Source organism: Engystomops pustulosus, chromosome 8 (genome assembly GCF_040894005.1).
Source record: "Engystomops pustulosus chromosome 8, aEngPut4.maternal, whole genome shotgun sequence".
In the NCBI taxonomy this organism is placed as follows: Eukaryota; Metazoa; Chordata; class Amphibia; order Anura; family Leptodactylidae; genus Engystomops; species Engystomops pustulosus.
Window position 1 is genome coordinate 55707938 of NC_092418.1, and position 20299 is coordinate 55728236.

Genomic DNA, 20299 nt, shown 5'->3' on the forward strand with positions numbered 1-20299 from the left:
ACAACCTCAATGATAAGACGCACACTGTTTTCCAAGCATTTCTTGCTAAAAGAGCTAAGATCGTGATTATCTTAGTTGCTGAATGAGCAAGGACGCTATTCAACTCTAATCTAAGAGAGACTCACTAACTTCATGTAGGAACACCGTTACTTTGTCTCCTAACTCATTTTCCTAACAAGACAACCTCAATGATAAGACGCACCCTGTATTCCATGCATTTCTTGCTAAAAGAGCTAAGATCGTGATTATCTCTGTTGCTGAATGAGCTAGGACGCTATGCAACTCTAATCTAAGAGAGACTCACTAACTTCATTGTGGGAGAGGAGGAATTTAGTAGCATCAATGATAAATTCGCATAGTTCAACAGTATAAGGACTGAATTTGTAGAGGAAATGTGCCAGGGCTGTAACGGCTAGATCATTGGGGATGGAACTATAAAGGGCATTTACATCACATGTGACCCATATAAAATCATTTTTCCAGGTGAAGTTTTCAAAGGATTTCAAGACCTCCTTGGTGTCCTTAAGGTGACCTGGAAGTGTTGTAACCAACGGTTGGAGTAGAGTGTCCACCCACTCACACAATCTTTCATTAAGGGATCCTATCCCAGATATAATGGGTCTAAGAGGGGGAGGGAAGACTTCTTTGTGTATCTTCGGTAACCCATGAAAAATGGGAATGACTGGGTCCGAAGGACACAAATAATTTAAATGTTTGTCTGAAATAATGCCTAGGTCAATACCCTCTTGTATGATACTTTTTAATTGATTAGAGAAAATGGATGTAGGGTCATTTTTCAGTTTCCTATATGTAAATGTGTCGTCAAGGATATTTATAGCCAGAGCCCTATATAGGTCTTTGTCCATGGCGACAACCTTGCCCCCTTTATCGGCCATTCTAATCAATATGTTGTCGTTAGACTTCAAAAAATGTAAGGCCCGTTTGAGTTTGGGGGTCAAGTTGTCGTCATGGTGTACCTCTTGAGAATGGTGTAGCTGTAGAAGATCTCGTTCTACTGCGGATTGGAAATGATCCATAGCAGGAACTCTGGAATTGACAGGGTAAAAATCAGGATTTGGGACATGTAGAGGGATTGTGTGTGTATTTCTGTCTGTGTCGGTTCTAGTAACCATGCTATTCAAATTTAATAACACACATTGATCGGAAAACTCTAGACCATTATAATCGTTGGTGATATTAGTTTGAACCTCCGTTATGTTATTCTCAAAACCTTCATTACAATCAAAAAAATGACGTTTAATTGTCAAAGATCGCACAAATCTGTTCACATCTAAAATTGTGTGTAATAAATCAAATTTTCTACTGGGGACAAAATTAAGACCTCTTTCTAGCAGCTTAATCTGATCTGGCGAAAATACACAGGCAGACAAATTAAGGAAACTACTGGTATCTGATGTTAGTCCTGTCCCTTCTTTTTGCTGCGTGTAGGGTAATCCTTCTTGGTTGAAGCGGTACCGTCTATGCTTTTTTCCTGCTCTGCGTTTCCGTTTTTTGGCACCTTATTCAGACTGCTAGATGTTATTGATGTACAAGATTTGTCCGAATCAAATGTAGAAATGTCTGAATCCGCATCTGTAGAGCTGAATGAAACTCTTGCCGGATCTCCTCTTCGTTTATTTCTCCTTTTATTTTTCTTTTTTAAGATGGAACGTGGTGTGGTGGACACCGTCAATCTTTTGGTATAAATATGTCCTGAGGAATAATCCTCTGAATCTCTTAAGAATTTTTTCTTCTTGGTTTCCACTATTGATGTTTCTGTTTGAGTGATTCTATTCTGCATAGCATTTTGTTGGAGTTGGTAATCATTGGTATCCACAAAGGCTTCCATTGAGTTTTCCATTACAGTAATTTCATTCCTCAGCATTTCCAATTTGGATGTTTCCTCCTGTATTATTAATTTCATTAACAAGAGTGAACAATCAGATAATGTTTTGTCCCATTTTTGTAAGAACTCCTCGTTATATATTGTGGTGGGCCTTTTCCTAATTCGCAATCCTCTTGGTATCATATCCCTTTGGAGATAGGAACTTAAGGAATTATGATCCCACCAAGTTTTTAATTCTTGTAACAGGAGTTTCTCCAATTGAAAAAACCTGTTTTTAATGTCCAAATCCTTGGTAACACAATCAGGATTTATATTGAACACTTCTGCCAATTTGCGGTTTCGTTCACTGAGGATTTCCTCTGTAAAACGGGCTGTTTGATTGTCCGCCAGTGCCACTCCGGCGGCTTCATTATTGCCCGCCTCCATGAGGAAGCAGCTGTGAGTACAAAATTGCTTTTTAGTCCCACAGTTTAGAGTTAATCCTTTAGTGTATGAATAAATCCAAAGACTTAGAATCAGTTCGCAACCCAACAAATGGTCTAGAGTTTTCCGATCAATGTGTGTTATTAAATTTGAATAGCATGGTTACTAGAACCGACACAGACAGAAATACACACACAATCCCTCAACATGTCCCAAATCCTGATTTTTACCCTGTCAATTCCAGAGTTCCTGCTATGGATCATTTCCAATCCGCAGTAGAACGAGATCTTCTACAGCTACACCATTCTCAAGAGGTACACCATGACGACAACTTGACCCCCAAACTCAAACGGGCCTTACATTTTTTGAAGTCTAACGACAACATATTGATTAGAATGGCCGATAAAGGGGGCAAGGTTGTCGCCATGGACAAAGACCTATATAGGGCTCTGGCTATAAATATCCTTGACGACACATTTACATATAGGAAACTGAAAAATGACCCTACATCCATTTTCTCTAATCAATTAAAAAGTATCATACAAGAGGGTATTGACCTAGGCATTATTTCAGACAAACATTTAAATTATTTGTGTCCTTCGGACCCAGTCATTCCCATTTTTCATGGGTTACCGAAGATACACAAAGAAGTCTTCCCTCCCCCTCTTAGACCCATTATATCTGGGATAGGATCCCTTAATGAAAGATTGTGTGAGTGGGTGGACACTCTACTCCAACCGTTGGTTACAACACTTCCAGGTCACCTTAAGGACACCAAGGAGGTCTTGAAATCCTTTGAAAACTTCACCTGGAAAAATGATTTTATATGGGTCACATGTGATGTAAATGCCCTTTATAGTTCCATCCCCCATGATCTAGCCGTTACAGCCCTGGCACATTTCCTCTACAAATTCAGTCCTTATACTGTTGAACTATGCGAATTTATCATTGATGCTACTAAATTCCTCCTCTCCCACAACTACTTCATGTTTGATGAAACCTTTTTCCTCCAAATTAGAGGATCACCTATGGGGGCCCGTTTTTCGCCCTCTTTAGCAAATCTTTTTATGTCGTGGTGGGAGGAGGAATTTATATACTCTGATCATAACCCGTTCAGGGGGAGCATTGTCTGGTACGGGCGGTACATCGACGACATACTGATGGTGTGGTCGGGAGGTGTGCCGTCCGTGCCAGACTTTGTTTCCTACCTGAACCACAACAATGTAAACCTTACTTTCACCTTTGATACTAATCCAATCGAGATCCCATTTTTGGATATTACACTAAAGGGTTGCCCCTTTGAGGGAAGGGTCATAACTACACTGTATAGGAAACCCACAGCCGGTAACGCACTACTCAATGCATCCAGTAGCCATCCACTACATACCATTAAGTCAATCCCTACTGGGGAGTTTACAAGACTAAAAAGAGCGTGTACAGAACAAATAGATTTTACATCTCAAGCCAAAATGTTGAGTCAGAGATTGGCGGCCCGGGAATATCCAGGATGGATGATTAAAAGGGGTTTCCAGATAGGGAACAATAAAAACCGAACTGATCTCCTTCATAAAAAGAAGGATTCTAAAAACTACAATAGATCCAAAGTCACCTTTTCCACTAAATATAGTGTAAATTATAAACAAATTACCAACATCCTCAAAAGAAATCTCCCAATTCTTTATCAGGATGATAAACTTAATGAGATTCTGAAAGAAGGATGTAACTTTGTGTCGAAAAAAGGATCGACCTTGGGTTCCATCCTTTCACCCAGTTTATTTTCAAGCCACCAATCTAAAGAGAGCAGTTGGCTCAATACCACAGGTTTCCACCGCTGCGGCACGAACCGCTGTAATGTTTGTGTGTACACTAAACGTACAGATCATTTTTTATCATGTAATACATTGGAGAAATTTTACATAAAATCATTTATCAACTGTGATTCAAAGTTTGTTGTATATGTGATTGAGTGTACTACATGCAATTTACTTTACATAGGATCGACTTCACGCAAACTCAAAACAAGAATAGCTGAGCATTTGAGGGACAGTACGAAACCAATACAGACAAATATGTCCGGAGCTTCTAAACACTTTGCCAGTGTACATGCAGGAGTAACTTCCTCACTACGCTTTTATGGCATAGAAAAAATATTTTCCCCAAAAAGAGGAGGTAATAAAAGAAAAATTCTATTACAAAGGGAAGCCCTATGGATCTTCAAACTGGGCAGCAGGTTCCCTCAGGGTTTGAACTACAGGACAGACCTTACACATTTCTATTGATTATATCACAAGGAATGTGTCACTCTAAATTTAACATGTTTGCACACTTGTTGAGAGTTTCCGTGGTCTATCCTTTTCTTCTTTACACAGAGCGTAATCTCTTTTTGCCTTTATATCTCATTCAATTTAGAGTTACCTTATATGTCTTTTGTGTTAGTGATATCTTTTGAAATATGGTTGTTAATAACAAATCCCCCTTAAGGGTTTCAAAGTGGTGTTACCGGTCTTGAATTTTTGATGCAATACTGTACAGTATATCTGTTTAACTTACACTGTTGTATAGATATCTTTTCCGAAGTTGGTATATATCACATGACCGGGCAGCGCCCCTTCCCAAGCTGATCATGTGGTGTAAACACGCCTTCTATGACGCGGCTACCACGTGACCGTAATACGCCCTTTGAGGCGAGTCGGTCCCGTGATACACACACACGCCCTCCTATGACGTGCCGCTTTCTTTCTGACGTGACACACCACATGACCAATTAACGCCCCTAAACCCTATTGGTGGAAGTTTCCTTTAAAAGTTTTACCTGATTCAACATATGTTAGCCATGACTAAGAGCTACAACAGCTCGAAACGCGTAGGCGATATGTCTGTTTCATCTACCATGTTTTAACTCTACTATCAAATAAAGACCCAAGTTTTATTCGGAAGTGCCGCGATCTCTTCTGTTCATTGTTTCTACTCCACACCTGCAATCCTAGCAGGCAACGCGGTTTGCACTCCCAGCGTGTCAAATACACGTGAAAATTTTCATTTCCAGGCTTTTACAAGCAACCATCTACATTGAACCAGGTGAGCCGCACAAACTTTATTTTCTACTACTAAAAGATACACACTTACTTAATGTAGAAACACCGTTATTTTGTCTCCTAACTCATTTTCCTAACAAGACAAACTCAATGATAAGACGCACACTGTTTTCCAAGCATTTCTTGCTAAAAGAGCTAAGATCGTGATTATCTTAGTTGCTGAATGAGCAAGGACGCTATTCAACTCTAATCTAAGAGAGTCTCACTAACTTCATGTAGGAACACCGTTACTTTGTCTCCTAACTCATTTTCCTAACAAGACAACCTCAATGATAAGATGCACACTGTTTTCCATGCATTTCTAGCTAAAAGAGCTAAGATCGTGATTATCTCTGTTGCTGAATGAGCTAGGACGCTATTCAACTCTAATCTAAGAGAGACTCACTAACTTCATGTAGGAACACCGTTACTTTGTCTCCTAACTCATTTTCCTAACAAGACAACCTCAATGATAAGACGCACACTGTTTTCAATGCATTTCTAGCTAAAAGAGCTAAGATCGTGATTATCTCTGTTGCTGAATGAGCTAGGGGGATATTCAACTCCGATCTAAAAGAGACACACTTACTTAATGTAGAAACACCGTTATTTTGTCTCCTAACTCATTTTCCTAACAAGACAACCTCAATGATAAGACGCACACTGTTTTCAAAATATTTCTTGATAAAAGAGCTAAGATCGTGATTGTCTCTGTTGCTGAATGAGCTAGGACGCTATTGAACTCTAATCTAAGAGAGACTCACTATTTTCATGTAGGAACACCGTTATTTTGTTTCCTAACTCATTTTCCTAACAAGACAACCTCAATGATAAGACGCGCACTGTTTTCCAAGCATTTCTAGCTAAAAGAGCTAAGATCGTGATGATCTCTGTTGCTGAATGAGCTAGGACGCTATGCAACTCTAATCTAAGAGAGACTCACTAACTTCATGTAGGAACACCGTTACTTTGTCTCCTAACTCATTTTCCTAACAAGACAACCTCAATGATAAGACGCACACTGTTTTCCATGCATTTCTAGCTAAAAGAGCTAAGATCGTGATTATCTCTGTTGCTGAATGAGCTAGGGGGATATTCAACTCCGATCTAAAAGAGACACACTTACTTAATGTAGAAACACCGTTATTTTGTCTCCTAACTCATTTTCCTAACAAGACAACCTCAATGATAAGACGCACACTGTTTTCCATGCATTTCTAGCTAAAAGAGCTAAGATCGTGATTATCTCTGTTGCTGAATGAGCTAGGACGCTATTCAACTCTAATCTAAGAGAGACTCACTAACTACATGTAGGAACACCGTTACTTTGTCTCCTAACTCCTTTTCCTAACAAGACAACCTCAATGATAAGACGCACACTGTTTTCAATGCATTTCTAGCTAAAAGAGCTAAGATCGTGATTATCTCTGTTGCTGAATGAGCTAGGGGGATATTCAACTCCGATCTAAAAGAGACACACTTACTTAATGTAGAAACACCGTTATTTTGTCTCCTAACTCATTTTCCTAACAAGACAACCTCAATGATAAGGCGCACACTGTTTTCCAAGCATTACTTGCTAAAAGAGCTAAGATCGTGATTATCTCTGTTGCTGAATGAGCAAGGACGCTATTCAACTCTAATCTAAGAGAGACTCACTAACTTCATGTAGGAACACCGTTACTTTGTCTCCTAACTCATTTTCCTAACAAGACAACCTCAATGATAAGACGCACACTGTATTCCATGCATTTCTTGCTAAAAGAGCTAAGATCGTGATTATCTCTGTTGCTGAATGAGCTAGGACCGCTATGCAACTCTAATCTAAGATAGACTCACTAACTTCATGTAGGAACTCCGTTACTTTGTCTCCTAACCCCTTTTCCTAACAAGACAACCTCAATGATAAGACGCACACTGTTTTCCAAGCATTTCTTACTAAAAGAGCTAAGGTCGTGATTGTCTCTGTTGCTGAATGAGCTAGGACGCTATTCAACTCTAATATAATAGAGACACACTAACTTAATGTAGCAACACCGTAATTTTTACTCCTAACTCATTTTCCTAACAAGACAACCTCAATGATAAGAAGCACACTGTTTTCCATGCATTTCTAGCTAAAAGAGCTAAGATCGTGATTATCTCTGTTGCTGAATGAGCTAGGACGCTATTCAACTCTAATCTAAGAGAGACTCACTAACTTCATGTAGGAACACCGTTACTTTGTCTCCTAACTCCTTTTCCTAACAAGACAACCTCAATGATAAGACGCACACTGTTTTCCATGCATTTCTAGCTAAAAGAGCTAAGATCGTGATTATCTCTGTTGCTGAATGAGCTAGGACGCTATGCAACTCTAATCTAAGAGAAACTAACTAACTTCATGTAGGAACACCGTTACTTTGTCTCCGAACTCCTTTTCCTAACAAGACAACCTCAATAATAAGACGCACACTGTTTTTCATGCATTTCTAGCTAAAAGAGCTAAGATCGTGATTATCTCTGTTGCTGAATGAGCTAGGGGTATATTCAACTCCGATCTAAAAGAGACACACTTACTTAATGTAGAAACACCGTTATTTTGTCTCCTAACTCATTTTCCTAACAAGACAACCTCAATGATAAGACGCACACTGTTTTCAATGCATTTCTAGCTAAAAGAGCTAAGATCGTGATTATCTCTGTTGCTGAATGAGCAAGGACGCTATTGAACTCTAATCTAAGAGAGACTCACTATTTTCATGTAGGAACACCGTTATTTTGTCTCCTAACTCATTTTCCTAACAAGACAACCTCAATGATAAGGCGCACACTGTTTTCCAAGCATTACTTGCTAAAAGAGCTAAAATCGTGATTATCTCTGTTGCTGAATGAGCTAGGACGCTATTCAACTCTAATCTAAGAGAGACTCACTAACTTCATGTAGGAACACCGTTACTTTGTCTCCTAACTCCTTTTCCTAACAAGACAACCTCAATGATAAGACGCACACTGTTTTCCATGCATTTCTTGCTAAAAGAGCTAAGATCGTGATTGTCTCTGTTGCTGAATGAGCTAGGACGCTATTCAACTCTAATCTAAGAGAGACTCACTAACTTCATGTAGAAACACCGTTATTTTGTCTCCTAACTCATTTTCCTAACAAGACAACCTCAATGATAAGACGCACACTGTATTCCATGCATTTCTTGCTAATAGAGCTAAGATCGTGATTATCTCTGTTGCTGAATGAGCTAGGACGCTATGCAACTCTAATCTAAGAGAGACTCACTAACTTCATGTAGGAACACCGTTACTTTGTCTCCTAACTCATTTTCCTAACAAGACAACCTCAATGATAAGACGCACACTGTTTTCCATGCATTTCTAGCTAAAAGAGCTAAGATCGTGATTATCTCTGTTGCTGAATGAGCTAGGGGGATATTCAACTCCGATCTAAAAGAGACACACTTACTTAATGTAGAAACACCGTTATTTTGTCTCCTAACTCATTTTCCTAACAAGACAACCTCAATGATAAGACGCACACTGTTTTCAAAATATTTCTTGATAAAAGAGCTAAGATCGTGATTGTCTCTGTTGCTGAATGAGCTAGGACGCTATTGAACTCTAATCTAAGAGAGACTCACTATTTTCATGTAGGAACACCGTTATTTTGTCTCCTAACTCATTTTCCTAACAAGACAACCTCAATGATAAGGCGCACACTGTTTTCCAAGCATTACTTGCTAAAAGAGCTAAAATCGTGATTATCTCTGTTGCTGAATGAGCTAGGACGCTATTCAACTCTAATCTAAGAGAGACTCACTAACTTCATGTAGGAACACCGTTACTTTGTGTCCTAACTCCTTTTCCTAACAAGACAACCTCAATGATAAGACGCACACTGTTTTCCATGCATTTCTTGCTAAAAGAGCTAAGATCGTGATTGTCTCTGTTGCTGAATGAGCTAGGACGCTATTCAACTCTAATCTAAGAGAGACTCACTAACTTCATGTAGAAACACCGTTATTTTGTCTCCTAACTCATTTTCCTAACAAGACAACCTCAATGATAAGACGCACACTGTATTCCATGCATTTCTTGCTAATAGAGCTAAGATCGTGATTATCTCTGTTGCTGAATGAGCTAGGACGCTATGCAACTCTAATCTAAGAGAGACTCACTAACTTCATGTAGGAACACCGTTACTTTGTCTCCTAACTCATTTTCCTAACAAGACAACCTCAATGATAAGACGCACACTGTTTTCCATGCATTTCTAGCTAAAAGAGCTAAGATCGTGATTATCTCTGTTGCTGAATGAGCTAGGGGGATATTCAACTCCGATCTAAAAGAGACACACTTACTTAATGTAGAAACACCGTTATTTTGTCTCCTAACTCATTTTCCTAACAAGACAACCTCAATGATAAGATGCACACTGTTTTCAATGCATTTCTTGCTAAAAGAGCTAAGATCGTGATTATCTCTGTTGCTGAATGAGCAAGGACGCTATTCAACTCTAATCTAAGAGAGACTCACTAACTTCATGTAGGAACACCGTTACTTTGTCTCCTAACTCATTTTCCTAACAAGACAACCTCAATGATAAGACGCACACTGTATTCCATGCATTTCTTGCTAAAAGAGCTAAGATCGTGATTATCTCTGTTGCTGAATGAGCTAGGACCGCTATGCAACTCTAATCTAAGAGAGACTCACTAACTTCATGAAGGAACACCGTTACTTTGTCTCCTAACCCCTTTTCCTAACAAGACAACCTCAATGATAAGACGCACACTGTTTTCCAAGCATTTCTTACTAAAAGAGCTAAGGTCGTGATTGTCTCTGTTGCTGAATGAGCTAGGACGCTATTCAACTCTAATATAATAGAGACACACTAACTTAATGTAGCAACAACGTAATTTTGACTCCTAACTCATTTTCCTAACAAGACAACCTCAATGATAAGAAGCACAGTGTTTTCCATGCATTTCTAGCTAAAAGAGCTAAGATCGTGATTATCTCTGTTGCTGAATGAGCTAGGACGCTATTCAACTCTAATCTAAGAGAGACTCACTAACTTCATGTAGGAACACCGTTACTTTGTCTCCTAACTCCTTTTCCTAACAAGACAACCTCAATGATAAGACGCACACTGTTTTCCATGCATTTCTAGCTAAAAGAGCTAAGATCGTGATTATCTCTGTTGCTGAATGAGCTAGGGGGATATTCTACTCCGATGTAAAAGAGACACACTTACTTAATGTAGAAACACCGTTATTTTGTCTCCTAACTCATTTTCCTAACAAGACAACCTCAATGATAAGACGCACACTGTTTTCAATGCATTTCTTGCTAAAAGAGCTAAGATCGTGATTGTCTCTGTTGCTGAATGAGCTAGGACGCTATTCAACTCTAATCTAAGAGAGACTCACTAACTTCATGTAGGAACACCGTTACTTTGTCTCCTAACTCCTTTTCCTAACAAGACAACCTCAATGATAAGACGCACACTGTTTTCCAAGCATTTCTTACTAAAAGAGCTAAGATTGTGATTATCTCTGTTGCTGAATGAGCAAGGACGCTATTCAACTCTAATCTAAGAGAGACATACTAACTTCATGTAGGAACACCGTTACTTTGTCTCCTAACTCATTTTCCTATAAAGACAACCTCAATGATAAGACGCACACTGTTTTCCATGCATTTCTTGCTAAAAGAGCTAAGATCGTGATTATCTCTGTTGCTGAATGAGCTAGGACGCTATGCAGCTCTAATCTAAGAGAGACTCACTAACTTCATGTAGGAACACCGTTACTTTGTCTCCTAACTCATTTTCCTAACAAGACAACCTCAATGATAAGACGCACACTGTTTTCCAAGCATTTCTTGCTAAAAGAGCTAAGATCGTGATTATCTTAGTTGCTGAATGAGCAAGGACGCTATTCAACTCTAATCTAAGAGAGACTCACTAACTTCATGTAGGAACACCGTTACTTTGTCTCCTAACTCATTTTCCTAACAAGACAACCTCAATGATAAGACGCACACTGTTTTCCAAGCATTTCTAGCTAAAAGAGCTAAGATCGTGATTATCTCTGTTGCTGAATGAGCTAGGACGCTATTCAACTCTAATCTAAGAGAGACTCACTAACTTCATGTAGGAACACCGTTACTTTGTCTCCTAACTCATTTTCCTAACAAGACAACCTCAATGATAAGACGCACACTGTTTTCAATGCATTTCTAGCTAAAAGAGCTAAGATCGTGATGATCTCTGTTGCTGAATGAGCTAGGACGCTATGCAACTCTAATCTAAGAGAGACTCACTAATTTCATGTAGGAACACCGTTACTTTGTCTCCTAACTCATTTTCCTAACAAGACAACCTCAATGATAAGACGCACACTGTTTTCCATGCATTTCTAGCTAAAAGAGCTAAGATCGTGATTATCTCTGTTGCTGAATGAGCTAGGACGCTATTGAACTCTAATCTAAGAGAGACTCACTATTTTCATGTAGGAACACCGTTATTTTGTTTCCTAACTCATTTTCCTAACAAGACAACCTCAATGATAAGACGCGCACTGTTTTCCAAGCATTTCTAGCTAAAAGAGCTAAGATCGTGATTGTCTCTGTTGCTGAATGAGCTAGGACGCTATTCAACTCTAATCTAAGAGAGACTCACTAACTTCATGTAGAAACACCGTTATTTTGTCTCCTAACTCATTTTCCTAACAAGACAACCTCAATGATAAGACGCACACTGTATTCCATGCATTTCTTGCTAATAGAGCTAAGATCGTGATTATCTCTGTTGCTGAATGAGCTAGGACGCTATGCAACTCTAATCTAAGAGAGACTCACTAACTTCATGTAGGAACACCGTTACTTTGTCTCCTAACTCATTTTCCTAACAAGACAACCTCAATGATAAGACGCACACTGTTTTCCATGCATTTCTAGCTAAAAGAGCTAAGATCGTGATTATCTCTGTTGCTGAATGAGCTAGGGGGATATTCAACTCCGATCTAAAAGAGACACACTTACTTAATGTAGAAACACCGTTATTTTGTCTCCTAACTCATTTTCCTAACAAGACAACCTCAATGATAAGACGCACACTGTTTTCAATGCATTTCTTGCTAAAAGAGCTAAGATCGTGATTGTCTCTGTTGCTGAGTGAGCTAGGACGCTATTCAACTCTAATCTAAGAGAGACTCACTAACTTCATGTAGGAACACCGTTTCTTTGTCTCCTAACTCCTTTTCCTAACAAGACAACCTCAATGATAAGACGCACACTGTTTTCCAAGCATTTCTTACTAAAAGAGCTAAGATCGTGATTATCTCTGTTGCTGAATGAGCAAGGACGCTATTCAACTCTAATCTAAGAGAGACATACTAACTTCATGTAGGAACACCGTTACTTTGTCTCCTAACTCATTTTCCTAACAAGACAACCTCAATGATAAGACGCACACTGTTTTCAATGCATTTCTAGCTAAAAGAGCTAAGATCGTGATGATCTCTGTTGCTGAATGAGCTAGGACGCTATGCAACTCTAATCTAAGAGAGACTCACTAATTTCATGTAGGAACACCGTTACTTTGTCTCCTAACTCATTTTCCTAACAAGACAACCTCAATGATAAGACGCACACTGTTTTCCATGCATTTCTAGCTAAAAGAGCTAAGATCGTGATTATCTCTGTTGCTGAATGAGCTAGGACGCTATTGAACTCTAATCTAAGAGAGACTCACTATTTTCATGTAGGAACACCGTTATTTTGTTTCCTAACTCATTTTCCTAACAAGACAACCTCAATGATAAGACGCGCACTGTTTTCCAAGCATTTCTAGCTAAAAGAGCTAAGATCGTGATTGTCTCTGTTGCTGAATGAGCTAGGACGCTATTCAACTCTAATCTAAGAGAGACTCACTAACTTCATGTAGAAACACCGTTATTTTGTCTCCTAACTCAATTTCCTAACAAGACAACCTCAATGATAAGACGCACACTGTATTCCATGCATTTCTTGCTAATAGAGCTAAGATCGTGATTATCTCTGTTGCTGAATGAGCTAGGACGCTATGCAACTCTAATCTAAGAGAGACTCACTAACTTCATGTAGGAACACCGTTACTTTGTCTCCTAACTCATTTTCCTAACAAGACAACCTCAATGATAAGACGCACACTGTTTTCCATGCATTTCTAGCTAAAAGAGCTAAGATCGTGATTATCTCTGTTGCTGAATGAGCTAGGGGGATATTCAACTCCGATCTAAAAGAGACACACTTACTTAATGTAGAAACACCGTTATTTTGTCTCCTAACTCATTTTCCTAACAAGACAACCTCAATGATAAGACGCACACTGTTTTCAATGCATTTCTTGCTAAAAGAGCTAAGATCGTGATTGTCTCTGTTGCTGAGTGAGCTAGGACGCTATTCAACTCTAATCTAAGAGAGACTCACTAACTTCATGTAGGAACACCGTTTCTTTGTCTCCTAACTCCTTTTCCTAACAAGACAACCTCAATGATAAGACGCACACTGTTTTCCAAGCATTTCTTACTAAAAGAGCTAAGATCGTGATTATCTCTGTTGCTGAATGAGCAAGGACGCTATTCAACTCTAATCTAAGAGAGACATACTAACTTCATGTAGGAACACCGTTACTTTGTCTCCTAACTCATTTTCCTATAAAGACAACCTCAATGATAAGACGCACCCTGTATTCCATGCATTTCTTGCTAAAAGAGCTAAGATCGTGATTATCTCTGTTGCTGAATGAGCTAGGACGCTATGCAACTCTAATCTAAGAGAGACTCACTAACTTCATGTAGAAACACCGTTACCTTGTCTCCTAACTCATTTTCCTAACAAGACAACCTCAATGATAAGACGCACACTGTTTTCCAAGCATTTCTTACTAAAAGAGCTAAGATCGTGATTATCTCTGTTGCTGAATGAGCTAGGACGCTATTGAACTCTAATCTAAGAGAGACTCACTATTTTCATGTAGGAACACCGTTATTTTGTTTCCTAACTCATTTTCCTAACAAGACAACCTCAATGATAAGACGCACACTGTTTTCCAAGCATTTCTAGCTAAAAGAGCTAAGATCGTGATTATCTCTGTTGCTGAATGAGCTAGGACGCTATTCAACTCTAATCTAAGAGAGACTCACTAACTTCATGTAGGAACACCGTTACTTTGTCTCCTAACTCATTTTCCTAACAAGACAACCTCAATGATAAGACGCACACTGTTTTCAATGCATTTCTAGCTAAAAGAGCTAAGATCGTGATTATCTCTGTTGCTGAATGAGCTAGGGGGATATTCAACTCCGATCTAAAAGAGACACACTTACTTAATGTAGAAACACCGTTATTTTGTCTCCTAACTCATTTTCCTAACAAGACAACCTCAATGATAAGGCGCACACTGTTTTCCAAGCATTACTTGCTAAAAGAGCTAAGATCGTGATTATCTCTGTTGCTGAATGAGCAAGGACGCTATTCAACTCTAATCTAAGAGAGACTCACTAACTTCATGTAGGAACACCGTTACTTTGTCTCCTAACTCATTTTCCTAACAAGACAACCTCAATGATAAGACGCACACTGTATTCCATGCATTTCTTGCTAAAAGAGCTAAGATCGTGATTATCTCTGTTGCTGAATGAGCTAGGACCGCTATGCAACTCTAATCTAAGAGAGACTCACTAACTTCATGAAGGAACACCGTTACTTTGTCTCCTAACCCCTTTTCCTAACAAGACAACCTCAATGATAAGACGCACACTGTTTTCCAAGCATTTCTTACTAAAAGAGCTAAGGTCGTGATTGTCTCTGTTGCTGAATGAGCTAGGACGCTATTCAACTCTAATATAATAGAGACACACTAACTTAATGTAGCAACACCGTAATTTTGACTCCTAACTCATTTTCCTAACAAGACAACCTCAATGATAAGAAGCACACTGTTTTCCATGCATTTCTAGCTAAAAGAGCTAAGATCGTGATTATCTCTGTTGCTGAATGAGCTAGGACGCTATTCAACTCTAATCTAAGAGAGACTCACTAACTTCATGTAGGAACACCGTTACTTTGTCTCCTAACTCCTTTTCCTAACAAGACAACCTCAATGATAAGACGCACACTGTTTTCAATGCATTTCTAGCTAAAAGAGCTAAGATCGTGATTATCTCTGTTGCTGAATGAGCTAGGGGGATATTCAACTCCGATCTAAAAGAGACACACTTACTTAATGTAGAAACACCGTTATTTTGTCTCCTAACTCATTTTCCTAACAAGACAACCTCAATGATAAGGCGCACACTGTTTTCCAAGCATTACTTGCTAAAAGAGCTAAGATCGTGATTATCTCTGTTGCTGAATGAGCAAGGACGCTATTCAACTCTAATCTAAGAGAGACTCACTAACTTCATGTAGGAACACCGTTACTTTGTCTCCTAACTCATTTTCCTAACAAGACAACCTTAATGATAAGACGCACACTGTATTCCATGCATTTCTTGCTAAAAGAGCTAAGATCGTGATTATCTCTGTTGCTGAATGAGCTAGGACCGCTATGCAACTCTAATCTAAGAGAGACTCACTAACTTCATGTAGGAACACCGTTACTTTGTCTCCTAACCCCTTTTCCTAACAAGACAACCTCAATGATAAGACGCACACTGTTTTCCAAGCATTTCTTACTAAAAGAGCTAAGGTCGTGATTGTCTCTGTTGCTGAATGAGCTAGGACGCTATTCAACTCTAATATAATAGAGACACACTAACTTAATGTAGCAACACCGTAATTTTGACTCCTAACTCATTTTCCTAACAAGACAACCTCAATGATAAGAAGCAAACTGTTTTCCATGCATTTCTAGCTAAAAGAGCTAAGATCGTGATTATCTCTGTTGCTGAATGAGCTAGGACGCTATTCAACTCTAATCTAAGAGAGACTCACTAACTTCATGTAGGAACACCGTTACTTTGTCTCCCAACTCCTTTTCCTAACAAGACAACCTCAATGATAAGACGCACACTGTTTTCCATGCATTTCTAGCTAAAAGAGCTAAGATCTTGATTATCTCTGTTGCTGAATGAGCTAGGGGGATATTCAACTCCGATCTAAAAGATACACACTTAATGTAGAAACACCGTTATTTTGTCTTCTAACTCATTTTCCTAACAAGACAACCTCAATGATAAGACGCACACTGTTTTCCATGCATTTCTAGCTAAAAGAGCTAAGATCGTGATTATCTCTGTTGCTGAATGAGCAAGGACGGTATTCAACTCTAATCTAAGAGAGACTCACTAACTTCATGTAGAAACACCGTAATTTTGTCTCCTAACTCATTTTCCTAACAAGACAACCTCAATGATAAGACGCACACTGTTTTCCATGCATTTCTTGCTAAAAGAGCTAAGATCGTGATTATCTCTGTTGCTGAATGAGCTAGGACGCTATGCAACTCTAATCTAAGAGAGACTCACTAACTTCATGTAGGAACACCGTTACTTTGTCTCCTAACTCCTTTTCCTAACAAGACAACCTCAATGATAAGACGCACACTGTTTTCCATGCATTTCTAGCTAAAAGAGCTAAGATCGTGATTATCTCTGTTGCTGAATGAGCTAGGACGCTATGCAACTCTAATCTAAGAGAAACTAACTAACTTCATGTAGGAACACCGTTACTTTGTCTCCTAACTCCTTTTCCTAACAAGACAACCTCAATGATAAGACGCACACTGTTTTCCATGCATTTCTAGCTAAAAGAGCTAAGATCGTGATTATCTCTGTTGCTGAATGAGCTAGGGGTATATTCAACTACGATCTAAAAGAGACACACTTACTTAATGTAGAAACACCGTTATTTTGTCTCCTAACTCATTTTCCTAACAAGACAACCTCAATGATAAGACGCACACTGTTTTCAATGCATTTCTAGCTAAAAGAGCTAAGATCGTGATTATCTCTGTTGCTGAATGAGCAAGGACGCTATTGAACTCTAATCTAAGAGAGACTCACTATTTTCATGTAGAAACACCGTAATTTTGTCTCCTAACTCATTTTCCTAACAAGACAACCTCAATGATAAGACGCACACTGTTTTCCAAGCATTTCTTGCTAAAAGAGCTAAGATCGTGATTATCTCTGTTGCTGAATGAGCTAGGACGCTATTCAACTCTAATCTAAGAGAGACTAACTAACTTCATGTAGGAACACCGTTACTTTGTCTCCTAACTCATTTTCCTAACAAGACAACCTCAATGATAAGACGCACACTGTTTTCAATGCATTTCTTGATAAAAGAGCTAAGATCGTGATTGTCTCTGTTGCTGAATGAGCTAGGACGCTATTGAACTCTAATCTAAGAGAGACTAACTAACTTCATGTAGGAACACCGTTACTTTGTCTCCTAACTCATTTTCCTAACAAGACAACCTCAATGATAAGACGCACACTGTTTTCAATGCATTTCTTGATAAAAGAGCTAAGATCGTGATTGTCTCTGTTGCTGAATGAGCTAGGACGCTATTGAACTCTAATCTAAGAGAGACTCACTATTTTCATGTAGGAACACCGTTATTTTGTCTCCTAACTCATTTTCCTAACAAGACAACCTCAATGATAAGGCGCACACTGTTTTCCAAGCATTACTTGCTAAAAGAGCTAAAATCGTGATTATCTCTGTTGCTGAATGAGCTAGGACGCTATTCAACTCTAATCTAAGAGAGACTCACTAACTTCATGTAGGAACACCGTTACTTTGTCTCCTAACTCCTTTTCCTAACAAGACAACCTCAACAGCTTGTCTCAATTCCAATTCCAAAAAATTCCGAAAATTTTTAAGTGCGCGGGAGCATGTAACGGACCATTTTACATCATATGGCGCATAAATTTTTGTATGGAGCGCCATTTTTGGGTAACTTACATTCACGTACACCACTGGTGGTGTAATCACAAAAAACGGAACCAGGGAAAAAGCAACTCTGGGCATTTTTGACTCAGGATCCTCAAAACCAACGGCCTAGACAAAAAAATGGTACAGCGCCAAATTTGTATCACGCATATTTTGGCGTCTAGGTCAAACCGCAAAAACGTTTTTGCGGTTTTTACTTTTCCAAACCCCCAACCATAGGTCCGATCGACTTGATTCTGCATTCCTTTTATCCGGCTCATCAAGCCGATCGATTCGCATGCTCACTCGTCCCGAAATACCTACTGGAAGTCCAGATACACCCCCTGAAAGATGCGAAATTTAGCCATTTTTTGAATAAAACACTAAATTGGAGCTGTTTTGCTGCGGAACCGTTTATGCCTGATTAACGAGCTTACAGTATGTTGTAGTCCTACACTTCCCCTGTATGTGTGTGAAAAATAGAGAGGATTCGTTAAACGGTTTGGCCGTAAGCTGACTGGGTAGCTGGTATATTTTTGTAGGCCCCATTTTAATAAGGTTGTTTTTATAGCTAATTTCTCAAAGACGGTAAGTCTGAGATGAAAATCCTTTGGTATGCTGAAAGTACTCCACATGGAGAGCAAACTGTGAAATTTTTAAGGCTTTGCGCCAAACGTAGCCGGCGCAATGTACTTTTAAATATCGCCCCTATTGAAACAGCATGCTTCCGGTAGTGGTAAGGTAAAAAAAATCAGCTCCCCGGGGGAGTGACTCTTGCTCATTTTGAGTTGGGATCTTCAAAACCAACCACCTGGAGGGCAAACTGGTGCAGTTTAAACCCCATAGCACGCATGCATTGGCGTACGCTTTGCTTGGCAAATACGTTTCTTAAGGTTTAAATTTTACAAAAACCAAACCATAGGTCTAAACAAGGCAAACTTGATCTCATTTTGACCAGCTCCTCTAGCCGATCGATTCGCATTATGTTATGTCCAAATATTCTTAACGGAAGTCCAGATACACCCCCTGAAAGATGCGAAATTTAGCCATTTTTTGAATAAAACACTAAATTGGAGCTGTTTTGCTGCGAAACCGTTTATGCCTGATTAACGAGCTTACAGTATGTTGTAGTCCTACACTTCCCCTGTATGTGTGTGAAAAATAGAGAGGATTCGTTAAACGGTTTGGCCGTAAGCTTACTGGGTAGCTGGTATATTTTTGTAGGCCCCATTTTAATAAGGTTGTTTTTATAGCTAATTTCTCAAAGACGGTAAGTCTGAGATGAAAATCCTTTGGTATGCTGAAAGTACTCCACATGGAGAGCAAACTGTGAAATTTTTAAGGCTTTGCGCCAAACGTAGCCGGCGCAATGTACTTTTAAATATCGCCCCTATTGAAACAGCATGCTTCCGGTAGTGGTAAAGTAAAAAAAATCAGCTCCCCGGGGGAGTGACTCTTGCTCATTTTGAGTTGGGATCTTCAAAACCAACCACCTGGAGGGCAAACTGGTGCAGTTTCAACCCCATAGCACGCATGCATTGGCGTACGCTTTGCTTGGCAAATATGTTTTTTAAGGTTTAAATTTTACAAAAACCAAACCATAGGTCTAAACAAGGCAAACTTGATCTCATTTTGACCAGCTCCTCTAGCCGATCGATTCGCATTATGTTATGTCCAAATATTCTTAACGGAAGTCCGGATACGCCCCCTGAAAGATGCGCAATTTAGCCATTTTTTGAATAAAACCCTAAATTGGAGCTGTTTTGCTGCGGAACCGTTTATGCCTGATTAACGAGCTTACAGTATGTTGTAGTCCTAAACTTCCCCTGTCTGTGTGTGAAAAATAGAGAGGATTCGTTAAACGGTTTGGCCGTAAGCTTACTGGGTAGCTGGTATATTTTTTATGCGCCATTTTAATAAGGTTGTTATTATAGCTAATTTCTCAAAGACGGTAAGTCTGAGATCAAAATCCTTTGGTATGCTGAAAGTACTCCACATGGAGAGGAAACTGTGAAATTTTTAAGGCTTTGCGCCAAACGTA